The sequence below is a fragment of the Pleurodeles waltl genome, chromosome 3_1 (genome assembly GCF_031143425.1).
Source record: "Pleurodeles waltl isolate 20211129_DDA chromosome 3_1, aPleWal1.hap1.20221129, whole genome shotgun sequence".
Taxonomy (NCBI): Eukaryota; Metazoa; Chordata; class Amphibia; order Caudata; family Salamandridae; genus Pleurodeles; species Pleurodeles waltl.
In genome coordinates, this window is record NC_090440.1 from 94571874 (window position 1) to 94585034 (window position 13161).

General features: G+C 44.5%; 1 long non-coding RNA gene across 1 annotated transcript; it reads right to left on the reverse strand.

Annotated features, from left to right (window-relative positions):
- Positions 1–2850: 2850 nt before the first annotated feature.
- LOC138283804 (uncharacterized) lies at positions 2851–6073 on the reverse strand. Its single transcript, XR_011201308.1, has 3 exons — positions 5737–6073; positions 4210–4312; positions 2851–3684 (listed from the first exon to the last, which is right to left on the reverse strand). It is a non-coding gene; the product is annotated as an uncharacterized lncRNA (long non-coding RNA).
- Positions 6074–13161: the final 7088 nt, after the last annotated feature.

Sequence of the window (13161 nt, forward strand, 5' to 3'; positions counted from 1 at the left end):
GAGATTCAATTTTTATCCTGGAAAGTTGCTTTCCTAGTAGCAATTACTTCATTAAGAAGAGTCTGTGAAATACAGGCATTCACCCTTGAGGAACCTTTTTTTCAAAGTACACAAACATAAATTTGTACTTAGAACTAATCCTAAATTTATGAAAAAGATTGTATCACCTTTTCACATAAACCAAATAGTAGAATTGCCAGAATCAACTGCAGAAAGATCCCTTCACACTCTTGAACTTAAAAGAGCTCTAATGTATTATGTGGATAGAATAAAATAATTTAGGAAAACTAACCAGCAACAGCTTTTTGTTGCCTTTCAACAACCACATAAAGGTAATCCTATCTCTAAACAAGGATTAGCTAGATGGATTGTTAAATGTATTTAAACATGTTACATTAAGGCAAAAAGACAACTTTTAATCACACCTAAAGCTCATTCCACTAGGAAAAAAGGTGCATCTATGGCATTTTTAGGAAACATACCAATAGCAGACGTATGTAAAGCTGCCCCATGGTCTACATCACATACATTTACAAAGCATTACTGTGTAGATGTATTTTCAAAGCAACAGGCCAATGTTGGTCAAGCTGTCTTGAGAACATTATTTGAAACAACTCCAACTCCAACTCCTACAGGCTAGACACCGCATTTTTTGGGGACAGAAACTGCTTTGTAGTCTATGCATAGCATGTGTATCTGCAGCTACACATGCCATTGAACGTAAAATGTCACTTACCCAGTGTACATCTCTTTGTGGCATGTAGTGCTGCAGATTCACATGTACCCTACCTCCTCCCAGGAAGCCTGTAGTCATTGCAGTTTCTCATATGTACATATGTATATACATTCACATTTGCATGAACATCTATTTTTGATTACTATTTTTATAGAACATTTATATTCTTACACTCTATCACTCCTTCCTACACCCTTTTGCGGGAAAACAATCTAACAATGGAGTCGATGCCCATGGGCAGTATGACCGAGAGGAGGAGTCACTCGATCCTGTGACTCCGAAAAGACTTCTTCAAAGAAAAACAACTTGTAACACTCTGAGCCCAACACTAGATGGCGGAAGTAATGCATAGCATGTGAATCTGCACCACCAAATGCCATAAACAGATGTACACTGGGTAAGTGACATTTTATATATATATATATGTTCAATGGCATGTGTAGCTGCAGATACACATGCTATGCACTGTTCCTGCCATCTAGTGTTGGGCTCGGAGTGTTACAAGTTTTTTTTGTTCGTAGAAGTCTTTTGGAGTCACGGGACTGAGTGACTCCTCCCTTTCGGCTCCATTGCGCATGGGCATCGACTCCATCTTAGATTGTTTTCTTTCCGCCATCGGGTTCATACGTGTTCCTCTTCGCTCTGTTATTCGAATCGGACACCGACACGACAGTTTCGGTGGCCCTTCGGGGCTTCCGCGCCCAGCCGAGGCCTGGTCGGCCCGACCACCAACGTCGTCCAAGCCTAATGGACCGGACCCCTTTCCGTTTCTGCCCGAAGTGCCACACTAAGTATCCCTATACAGGCCAGCATCGGGTCTGTAATCTGTGCCTGTCACCGGAGCACAGAGAAGATACTTGCGAGGCCTGCAAGTCCTTTCGATCAAAGAAGACCTTGAGGGATTGGAGGGCGAGACGGATGCAGATGGCGTCGAAAACTTCAGAACACCTCGACGTCGAAGAGGAGGAGATGGCTATCTCCATCCAAGGATCGGACTCGGACGACTCCGACGGAGACCGACCACCTACAGCAGGCCAACAAGTGAGTACGCCTGCCCCGACCCAAGCCCACAGTCAGCCTAAGAAACATAAGGCCTCGGGGGCGCCACTGCCTGAAGGACATGGCTCGACCCATAAAAAACAAAGCGGTGACCAAGCAACACCTTCGGCACCGAATGTAGTGCTTTCCTCTTATTTAGTCTCTAAGCACTAACATAACACAACAGAAATGCACTTCTGAGGTCAAAGAAGACTTTTATTGTTATTTTATTCTTCCCCAACCACAATGTTTATGAATGAATGACGAATTAGTAGCTTTCAAGTCCGCGTTAATCAAACAAAATATATCAGTTTGCAATATACACAGCAGGTTATATTTATAAGATATTGAATGCAAAGCAAAACAAATACTTCATCGTGTAGGAACTATTTACAGCTACATCTTTCTAAGGTCTGCAAGCTGATGACCCCTGTCAGCCGCGAGAAAGAGTGTCATCTACCCACACGGGATGCTGGCAGCTGGCGCCAAGCTCCAGCACGAGGTCCGGCAGATTCGAATCTGACTCTCTGCAGCCTGTTACATTCGTTACAAAGGTGTGCCCCCTCCTCTCAGACCTGGGAAACTGAGCAAGCCTTTTGGAGACTGGCCAGGTCTCCAAGACTACTCCTGTTCCCAAGCTCAAGGGAAGAGAAACGACGCCCATGTACTCTCTCTTATCAGGTCTAGTCTACTGTGAGAGCAAAACATCTTGGTTCTCTGGTGCAAAAACACAGCTTGGAAAAATACAGCTTAGATTCTCAACTGCCATGTCTAACTCCACGTTAAAGGCAATGGGCAGCTAACCTAAATATCAAATGCAATGTCATGTTAAAGGCAATAGGCAGCTAACCTAAATATCAAATGCAATGTCTAGTGTCATGTCAAAGCCAATAGGCATCTAAGCTGAATACAAAGTGTAATATATGATATCATGTCAAAGCCAATAGGCAGCGGAGCTGAATACAAAATGTAATATATGATATCATGTCAAAGCCAATAGGCAGAATATCTAATAGCATGTCAAAGTCAATAGGCAGCTAAACTGAATACATCATGTCAAAGCCAATAGGAATGCAATGTCAAAGCCAATAGGCGGCTAGACTGGATACAGCATGTCAAAGCCAATAGGCAGAATACAGAATGTAATGGCTAATGCAATGTCAAAGCCCATAGGCGGCTAAACTGAATACAGAAAGCAATGGCTAATGCCATGTCAAAGCCAATAGGCACAATACAGAATGTAATGACTAATGCAATGTCAAAGCCCATAGACGGCTAAACTGAATAAAACATACCATGTGCTACTGGTGAACATTGAGCAACTAATATGCGCAGTGGTGAAACACAAAGTCATTGGTCAAAACAAACTTTATCAAATGGCAGGACATTCCGCCCTTTGACCAATGAATTTTTGTTTCACATATCTCATATTTCAAAAAAACAAAAAAAAAACATCAGCACAAAAAAAACATTATGATCAAAGCAATCCCTGTAAAGCAATAGAAGTGAATTAACACATTGATTTCATGACCTTTTCACATCAGATACATCTACATAGAAAAGACTGGGCACATTTTTTTTTTTTTCTCTGAATGAGTCTCTAATTCAACAGTGTTAGCAATTTGATGTGGCATGAGTTCTGCTCATGTAAAGGTGCACGGTCCACCTGAAAGGTTTGCTGGAAGATAAGCAAAAGTCAGAGTTCCATACGAGAGGGGAAAAAAAAAAAAACACAGCAAACAAGTTGAACTTGAACTGAAGGCGCAGTTTGCGCAAAATGGATCCATGGTGCTGGCACTTTACTCAGCCAGGTTCAGGTTGGGGATTCGGTCCCTTCCCCGACCCCACACCACACACCGGAAGGGGGACCACACAGCGCACTCAGGGACAGTGGCGAAACGTGGTAGGATCTGTAAAAGAAACAAGTATGACTTTTCTTGCAAATAACATTTTTCATTTAAACTGCACCTTCCTCTTTCTTTCCCTGTTTTATAATCAGCAGGACGTTTTTGGGGCCCTTTGTTATATTTTCTGCAGGTTCTGGAGGGTCACTTGGGGCTTCAGCCCACACATCAGTACTGAGGTTTTTATCTGCTGCGCCACAGCTTCCTTTTTCTTGCACTGTCAGAAGGGCTGGGGCAGACTCATTCTTTACCAAACCTCCATTCACTGCACTTTTGTCAATTTGGGCCATTCTGTCTCCAATTTGTATGAATGAATCAGATTCTTTTCTAGGTATCAGCATAATTTCGATTTTTCCTTGGTAATTTGCAGCAATCACTCTCCCTAAAACCTGATCAATTTGCCATTTCTGTTCTGGTAACTTTCCTCTCCCCAACTGCTCTGTGACTGCTTGCATGACAGATTGCTTTTGTGCGTGCTGCACAGTTTTTATCAAATCTAGGGGAATGTGCATCTCTCTCATCTCTGCCCACCTGTAAGTGGCCTTTTCACATTTCTGGGGCACCCACATAGCCATCCCCACTAAGGCAGAATTCTGGGTGAACACTTCTCTCTCTGCATTTTTCTCATTAACATCTGCAAGGTAATTGAACCAGTTAGGTGCTAAAACATTATCAAAGAACCAAAAATCAGCATAAAAATGACACATCTCACGTAGCTCTTGCTTTAAAATCTGACACACATTATACCACGCTGTTCCTTCTACTGTGCCAGAAAGCAACATTTCAGTCAATGAATCATTAGTAAAACAAACATGCTTTTTATCTTCAGTAGACACGAATTCAAATGGTGCACACAATTTCATCGGTAATTCTTTTATCTGTGGTACTCTAGCCCTGTCTTGCAAGTACCAGATCCATTGTATGATTCTAGCTAGGGGCACTATTTTCTTCCCTTGTTCATGATTTAAATGTACATAAGTATTTCCTTCTTGCACTGCGCAGAAACCTAAAGTCTGCATTATTTCATTTGCCAAATCACAAGCGCGCAGCTGCATATTATTTTTCACAGTGACCATATACAAAAGTGTTAGGATTTCACTCAAATGAGGGCTTTTCTTTTTCCAAAAATCAAACAAGCTAATGAAACTCGGGGTGTCTTGCTCTAAAATCCTTCGTTTTACTTGTGCATTTTGCAACGGTAACTCGTAAATCACATTCTGGTCTCTCTCCTCCGTGTTATCAGTTAAGGAATGCATTTTGGCTGCCAAAAACCCTGGCTCACACGAAAACTCAGTGCAGCTCGGAGCTGTCTTAACCCCCTCATTACTGGAATGGGACAAGAAAGATTCTTCAAAAACAGCCCTTTTATAACTTTCAGTCGGGCTAATTTGCTCACGTAAATTCCTATTTTCATGTTCCAACTTCCTACATTTCTCCTGCATTTCTCTGTAAGCAGATAAAGGTATCCAGACCTTTCTGTCATCATTACTTCCAAAACACACGTTTTCTACATATATACAACGGGAATTATTTCTCAAAACATTATCAGGCCTTTTAGCTACACATGCATTTTCTTCTGTAATTCCCCAAACAGAAAACAATTCACAGTTTTTCTTAGCACCATCAGGCAGTTCATCAACACATGTATTCTCAGACATGGTCTGCCGTGCTACTGTGATTCCCCAAACAGAAAACAATTTCTGTAATTCTCCAAACAACAAAAAAACAATTACACTTTTAAAGTGTGCACTTAGAAATCTACTAACTCGTCAAACCCTTTAATCACCTCTTAATGACCGACCCCACTTCTGGTACCAATTGTAGTGCTTTCCTCTTATTTAGTCTCTAAGCACTAACATAACACAACAGAAATGCACTTCTGAGGTCAAAGAAGACTTTTATTGTTATTTTATTCTTCCCCAACCACAATGTTTATGAATGAATGACGAATTAGTAGCTTTCAAGTCCGCGTTAATCAAACAAAATATATCAGTTTGCAATATACACAGCAGGTTATATTTGTAAGATATTGAATGCAAAGCAAAACAAATACTTCACCGTGTAGGAACTATTTACAGCTACATCTTTCTAAGGTCTGCAAGCTGATGACCCCTGTCAGCCGCGAGAAAGAGTGTCATCTACCCACACGGGATGCTGGCAGCTGGCGCCAAGCTCCAGCACGAGGTCCGGCAGATTCGAATCTGACTCTGCAGCCTGTTACATTCGTTACAAAGGTGTGCCCCCTCCTCTCAGACCTGGGAAACTGAGCAAGCCTTTTGGAGACTGGCCAGGTCTCCAAGACTACTCCTGTTCCCAAGCTCAAGGGAAGAGAAACGACGCCCATGTACTCTCTCTTATCAGGTCTAGTCTACTGTGAGAGCAAAACATCTTGGTTCTCTGGTGCAAAAACACAGCTTGGAAAAATACAGCTTAGATTCTCAACTGCCATGTCTAACTCCACGTTAAAGGCAATGGGCAGCTAACCTAAATATCAAATGCAATGTCATGTTAAAGGCAATAGGCAGCTAACCTAAATATCAAATGCAATGTCTAGTGTCATGTCAAAGCCAATAGGCATCTAAGCTGAATACAAAGTGTAATATATGATATCATGTCAAAGCCAATAGGCAGCGGAGCTGAATACAAAATGTAATATATGATATCATGTCAAAGCCAATAGGCAGAATATCTAATAGCATGTCAAAGTCAATAGGCAGCTAAACTGAATACATCATGTCAAAGCCAATAGGAATGCAATGTCAAAGCCAATAGGCGGCTAGACTGGATACAGCATGTCAAAGCCAATAGGCAGAATACAGAATGTAATGGCTAATGCAATGTCAAAGCCCATAGGCGGCTAAACTGAATACAGAAAGCAATGGCTAATGCCATGTCAAAGCCAATAGGCACAATACAGAATGTAATGACTAATGCAATGTCAAAGCCCATAGACGGCTAAACTGAATAAAACATACCATGTGCTACTGGTGAACATTGAGCAACTAATATGCGCAGTGGTGAAACACAAAGTCATTGGTCAAAACAAACTTTATCAAATGGCAGGACACCGAAAAAGGCCAAAATCGTGCCAAAGTCTTCGGACTCGAGCCGAGAACCCGGTGTCCAAAAACCTCGACACCGACTTGTCGAGTCGACAAAGCCTCGAAAGAGCCTTTCGGAGCCGAGGCCTTCCATCAGCATGGGCATTTCGGTGCCGAGAAAACCGGCTTCGGAGACGAAAAAGGCCTCGTACACCGAGGAACATGGGCTCTCTAAGCAGCTAAAAGAGAGGCACAGATTTGAGGAGGAACTTCAAATTGAAGAGTTTGATCAAACGCAGGCAAGGATACAGATCCATAAGGACACTGGGAAGATCCAAACTGCCCCTCCTCTCAAATTCAAGAGAAAACTGGCTTTCCAGGAACAATCAGAGACTGATCAGCCAAGAGCTAAAGTGGCCAGGGAAAAATCGCCAACTCGCCATTTTTCGCAGAACTTTCTCCCCCACATTCGCCACAAAGGGCAGGGTCACCTAATGCCATGCCCACTGCACTGTGCAGTCGCAAGATGATGTAGACCCCTAGGACCTCTATGACCCCCCTATGTCAGACAATAGCCCTGATTGCTACCCTTCAAAACTGTCTCCACCGGAGGATGGCACCTCATACACCCAAGTCTTGGACAGGGCTGCTGCATTCCATAATGTTAGCATGCACTCAGAGCCATTAGAGGACGACTTCCTCTTTAATACCCTGGCCTCCACGCATGCCTCCTACCAGAGCCTGCCTATGCTCCCAGGCATGCTTAAACATGCTCAGCAAGTTTTTCAAGAGCCTGTGAAGGGGAGAGCCATCACACCATGGGTGGAAAAGAAGTACAAGCCACCCCCGTCGGACCCAGTGTTCATCACACAACAGCTGCCACCGGACTCTGTAGTGGTTGGAGCTGCAAGAAAAAGAGCCAACTCACAATCATCGGGAGATGCACCACCTCCAGATAAAGAGAGTCGGAAATTCGACGCAGCAGGAAAGAGAGTGGCGTCACAGGCTGCCAACCACTGGCGTATTGCAAATTCTCAAGCCCTCCTCGCACTTTATGACCGAGCTCATTGGGACGAGATGAGTGATATCATCCAGCATCTCCCCAAGGAATATCAAAAACGGGCTCAACAAGTGGTAGAGGAAGGTCAGGCAATATTGAACAATCAAATTCGTTCGGCATTAGATTCCGCAGACACTGCCGCAAGAACAGTGAACACGGTAGTCACAATAAGACGACAAGCTTGGCTAAGGTCCTCGGGGTTCAAACCTGAGATACAACAGGCAGTACCGAACATGCCATTTAATCAGCAACAACTGTTTGGGCCACAAGTGGACACAGCCATCGAGAAGATGAAGAAGGACACTGACACGGCCAAAGCCATGGGCGCGTTCTACTCGTCCCAATATAGAGGCACATTCAGGAAACCGCGATATAGGGAAGGTTTCAGACAACAGCCTTCAGAGGCATCCACCTCTCAAGAACAAAACACAGCTACCAATCCCAATATCAGAGAGGGGGGTTTTGCGGGTCCTTCAGGGGACAATTCCCAAGGTCAAGGGGAAAATTTCAGCCCTCTAAGCAGGCCACTAATAACAAACAGTGACTTGCCTGTCACCCTCCACCAACACACATCGCCTGTGGGAGGAAGACTAAGATTTTACCACAAACATTGGTCAGACATAACCACGGACACATGGGTCCTATCAATTATCCAACATGGTTACTGTATAGAATTCACACATTTTCCTCCAGATATTCCCCCAAGAGCGCACAAACATTCGGCGCAACATCTAGAGATGTTACAAATAGAAGTGCAAGCACTATTAACGAAACAAGCCATAGAACTAGTACCTCACCAACAAAAGGGAACAGGGGTTTATTCCCTATATTTCCTTATTCCCAAAAAGGACAAAACACTAAGACCAATTTTAGATCTCAGGACTCTCAACCTATTCATCAAATCAGAACACTTCCACATGGTCACACTACAAGATGTAGTCCCCTTACTAAAACATGGAGAATACATGTCAACACTGTCAACAACAAAGATGCGTATTTCCACATACCCATCCATCCATCTCACAGAAAATACCTCAGGTTTGTCATACAGAGAAAACACTACCAATTCAAAGTATTGCCCTTCAGGATAACAACAGCCCCCAGAGTATTTACAAAATGCCTCGCTGTAGTAGCGGCCCACATAAGGAGACAACACATGCACGTATTCCCGTATCTCGACTATTGGGTAATAAAAGCCAACACTCAACAACGGTGTCAAAATTACACACAGTACGTAATAGATACCCTACACAGACTAGGGTTCTCTATAAATTACCAAAAATCACAATTACAACCATCCCAACTACAACAATACTTGGGAGCAACACTCAACACTCAAAGAGAGATTGCCACTCCAAGCCCCCAAAGAGGACAATCATTCCAAACCATGGTATCAAACATACAACCAAATCGGCAGTACACAGTCAGTTTTGTCATAAAACTCCTAGGCATGATGGCATCATGCATCGCAATTGTCCCAAACGCGCAGCTACACATGCAGCCCTTACAGCAGTGCCTTGCATAGCAATGGTCGCAGGCACAGGGTCACCTCCAAGATCTAGTGTTGATAGACCGCCAAACACACTATTCGCTTCAATGGTGGAACCCTGTAAATTTGAACAAAGGGCGGCCTTTTCAAGACCCTGTGCCTCACGCCATTCTCACAACAGATGCATCAATGATTGGGTGGGGAGCACACCTCAACAATCACAATATACAAGGGCAACGGGACAGACAACAAAAACAACTACACATAAATCACTTAGAACTGCTAGCGGTCTTCCTAGCACTAAAAGCATTTCAACCTCTTATAGCTCACAAACACATTCTTGTCAAAACAGACAATATGACAACAATGTACTACCTAAACAAACAGGGGGGAACACACTCATCACAACTAAGCCTCCTAGCACAAAAGATTTGGCATTGGGCAATTCACAACAACTTTCGCCTAATAGCGCAATATATTCCAGGCATTCACAATCAATTAGCGGACAATCTCAGTTGAGATTACCAGCAAACTCACGAGTGGGAAATACATCCCCAGATACTACAAGAATACTTTCACCAGTGGGGGACACCAGACATAGACCTGTTCGCCACAAAACAAAACGCAAAATGCCAAAACTTCGCGTCCAGGTACCCACACCCTCAGTCCAAGGGCAATGCTCTATGGATCAATTAGTCAGGGATATTTGCTTACGCTTTTCCCCCTCTCCCACTCATTCCTTTTCTAGTCAACAAACTGGGTCAAAACAAACTCAAACTAATACTCATAGCACCAACGTGGGTACGCCAACCGTGGTACACCACACTGTTGGACCTCTCAGTAGTACCTCACATCAAACTCCCAAACAGACCAGATCTGTTAACACAACACAAACAATAGATCAGATACCCCAATCCAGCAACGCTCAACCTAGCAATCTGGCTCCTGAAGTCTTAGAGTTTGGCTGTCTAAATCTTCCAAATGAGTGTATGGAAGTCATTAACCAGGCAAGAAAACCTACCACAAGGCATTGCTATGCTAATAAATGGAAAAGGTTTGTCTTCTACTGCGAAGCAAACAAAATCACACCGTTAGATGCCTCCATACAAGACATTGTGGGTTATTTATTACACCTACAAAAAGCAAATCTCGCTTTTTCTTCCATCAAAATTCATCTCACTGCAATCTCTGCTTACCTGCAGATTAACCACACAAAATCACTATTTAGAATACCAGTTATTAAAGCCTTCATGGAAGGACTAAAGCGGATCATACCGCCAAGAACACCACCAGTACCCTCGTGGAACCTTAATATTGTCCTTACACGACTCATGGCTCCACCTTTTGAACCCATGCATTCTTGTCAAATCCAATTCTTAACTTGGAAAGTGGCATTTTTAGTGGCTATTACTTCACTACGAAGAGTTAGCGAAATACAGGCTTTCACTATTGAGGAACCCTTTATTCAGGTACACAAACATTAAGTGGTTCTCCGCACAAATCAAACATTTCTACCAAAAGTCATTTCACCGTTTCATTTAAACCAAACAGTGGAACTTCCAGTCTTCTTCCCACAGCCAGACTCAGTAGCAGAAAGAGCACTGCACACATTAGACATAAAAAGAGCTCTAATGTACTATATAGACAGAACAAAACTGTAGGAAGTTGGCTCTGTATATACTATTTCAAAGTAAGAAATAGTGTGCACAGAGTCCAAGGGTTCCCCTTAGAGGTAAGATAGTGGCAAAAAGAGATCATTCTAATGCTCTATTTTGTGGTAGTGTGGTCGAGCAGTAGGCTTATCAGAGGGTAGTGTTAAGCATTTGTTGTGCACACACAGGCAATAAACGAGGAACACACATTTAAAGACTTACTCCAGGCCAATAGGTTTTTATATTGAAAAATATATTTTCTTAGTTTATTTTAAGAACCACAGGTTCAAGATTTACAGTTAATACTTTAAAGGTAAGGTACTTCACTTAGATACTTTAGGAACTTTGAATGAAAACAATATCATGTACAGTCTTTGTAAAAATGGCAATAAGCTATTTTCAAAGTGGACAATGTGCAAAAATCAACAGTTCCTGTGGGAGGTAAGTAAAGGTTAAGTTCACAGGTAAAGCACTTACAGGGTTCAAAGTTGGGTCCAAGGTAGTCCACCGTTGGGGGTTTAAGGCAACCCCAAAATTACCACACCAGCAGCTCAGGGCCGGTCAGGTGCAGAGGTCAAAGAGGTGCTCAAAACACATAGACTTCAATGGAAACAGGGGTGCCCCGGTTTCTAGTCTGCCAGCAGGTAAGTACCCGTGTCCTCGGGGGGCAGACCAGGGGGGTTTTGTAGGGCACCGGGGGGGACACAAGCAGGCACAGAAAGTACACCCTCAGCTCCACAGGGGCGGCCGGGTGCAGAGTGCAACAGGTTTTAGGTTGAAAGCAATGGGGAGACCCGGGGGTCTCTTCAGCGATGCAGGCAAGCACAGGGGGGGCTCTTCGGGGTAGCCACCACCTGGGCTAAGCAGAGGTTCGCCTGGGGCTCGCTCCTGCACTGGAGTTCGGTTCCTTCAGGTCCTGGGGGCTGCGGGTGCAGTGCTGGTTCCAGGCGTCAGGTCCCTTGTTACAGGCAGTCGCGGTCAGGGGGAGCCTCTGGATTTCCTCTGCAGGCATCGGTGTTGGGGCTCAGGGGAGTCGTCTCTGGTTACTCACAGGCTCGCAGTCGCCGGGGAGTCCTCCCAGAGGTGTTGGTTTTCCGCAGGTCGAGCCGGGGGTGTTGGGTGCAGAGTGGAAATTCTCACGCTTCCGGCGGGAAACGTGAAGTCTTTAAAGTTGCTACTTTGTTGCAGAAAGTTGCAGTTTGTTGAACAGGGCCGCTGTTCTCGGGAGCTTCTTGGTCCTTTTAGATGCAGGGCAGGTCTCTGAGGCTTCAGAGGTCGCTGGTCCCTGTTGGATGCGTCGCTGTTGCAGCTTTCGTCGAAGTAGGGAGGCAGGCCGGTGGGGCTTGGGCCAAATCAGTTGTCGGCTCCGTCTTCACTGCAGGGCTTCAGGTCAGCAGACCTTCTTCTTCTTTAGGTTGAAGGAATCTAGTTTCCTCGGTTCTGGGGAGCCCCTAAATACTGAATTTAGGGTTGTGTTTAGGTCTGGGAGGGCAGTAGCCAACGGCTACTGTCCTTGAGGGTGGCTACTGTCCTTGAGGGTGGCTACACCCTCCTTGTGCCTCCTCCCTGAGGGAAGGGGGGCACATCCCTATTCCTATTCGGGGAATCCTCCAAAACCAAGATGGAGGATTTCTAAAGGCAGGGGTCACCTCAGCTCAGGACACCTTAGGGGCTATCCTGACTGGTGGGTGACTCCTCCTTGTTTTTCTCATTATCTCCCCTGGACTTGCTGCCAAAAGTGGGGGCTGTGTCCAGGGGTGGGCATCTCCACTAGCTGGAGTGCCCTGGGGCATTGTAACACGAAGCCTGAGCCTTTGAGGCTCACTGCTAGGCGTTACAGTTCCTGCAGGGGGAGGTGTGAAGCACCTCCACCCAGAGCAGGCTTTGTTTCTGGCCTCAGAGGACACAAAGGCCCTCACCACATGGGGTCAGAAACTTGTCTCTCAGCAGCAGGCTGGCACAGACCAGTCAGTCCTGCATTGAACTAAGATGCCCTCTGTGTGCATTTTTTAATAAATCCAACACTGGCATCAGTGTGGGTTTATTATTCTGAGAAGTTTGATACCAAACTTCCCAGTATTCAGTGTAGCCATTATGGAGCTGTGGAGATTGTTTTTGACAAACTCCCAGACCATATACTTAATATGGCCACAACTGTACTTACAGTGTCTAAGAATAGACTTAGACACTGTAGGGGCATATTGCTCATGCAGCTATGCCCTCACCTGTGGTATAGTGCAC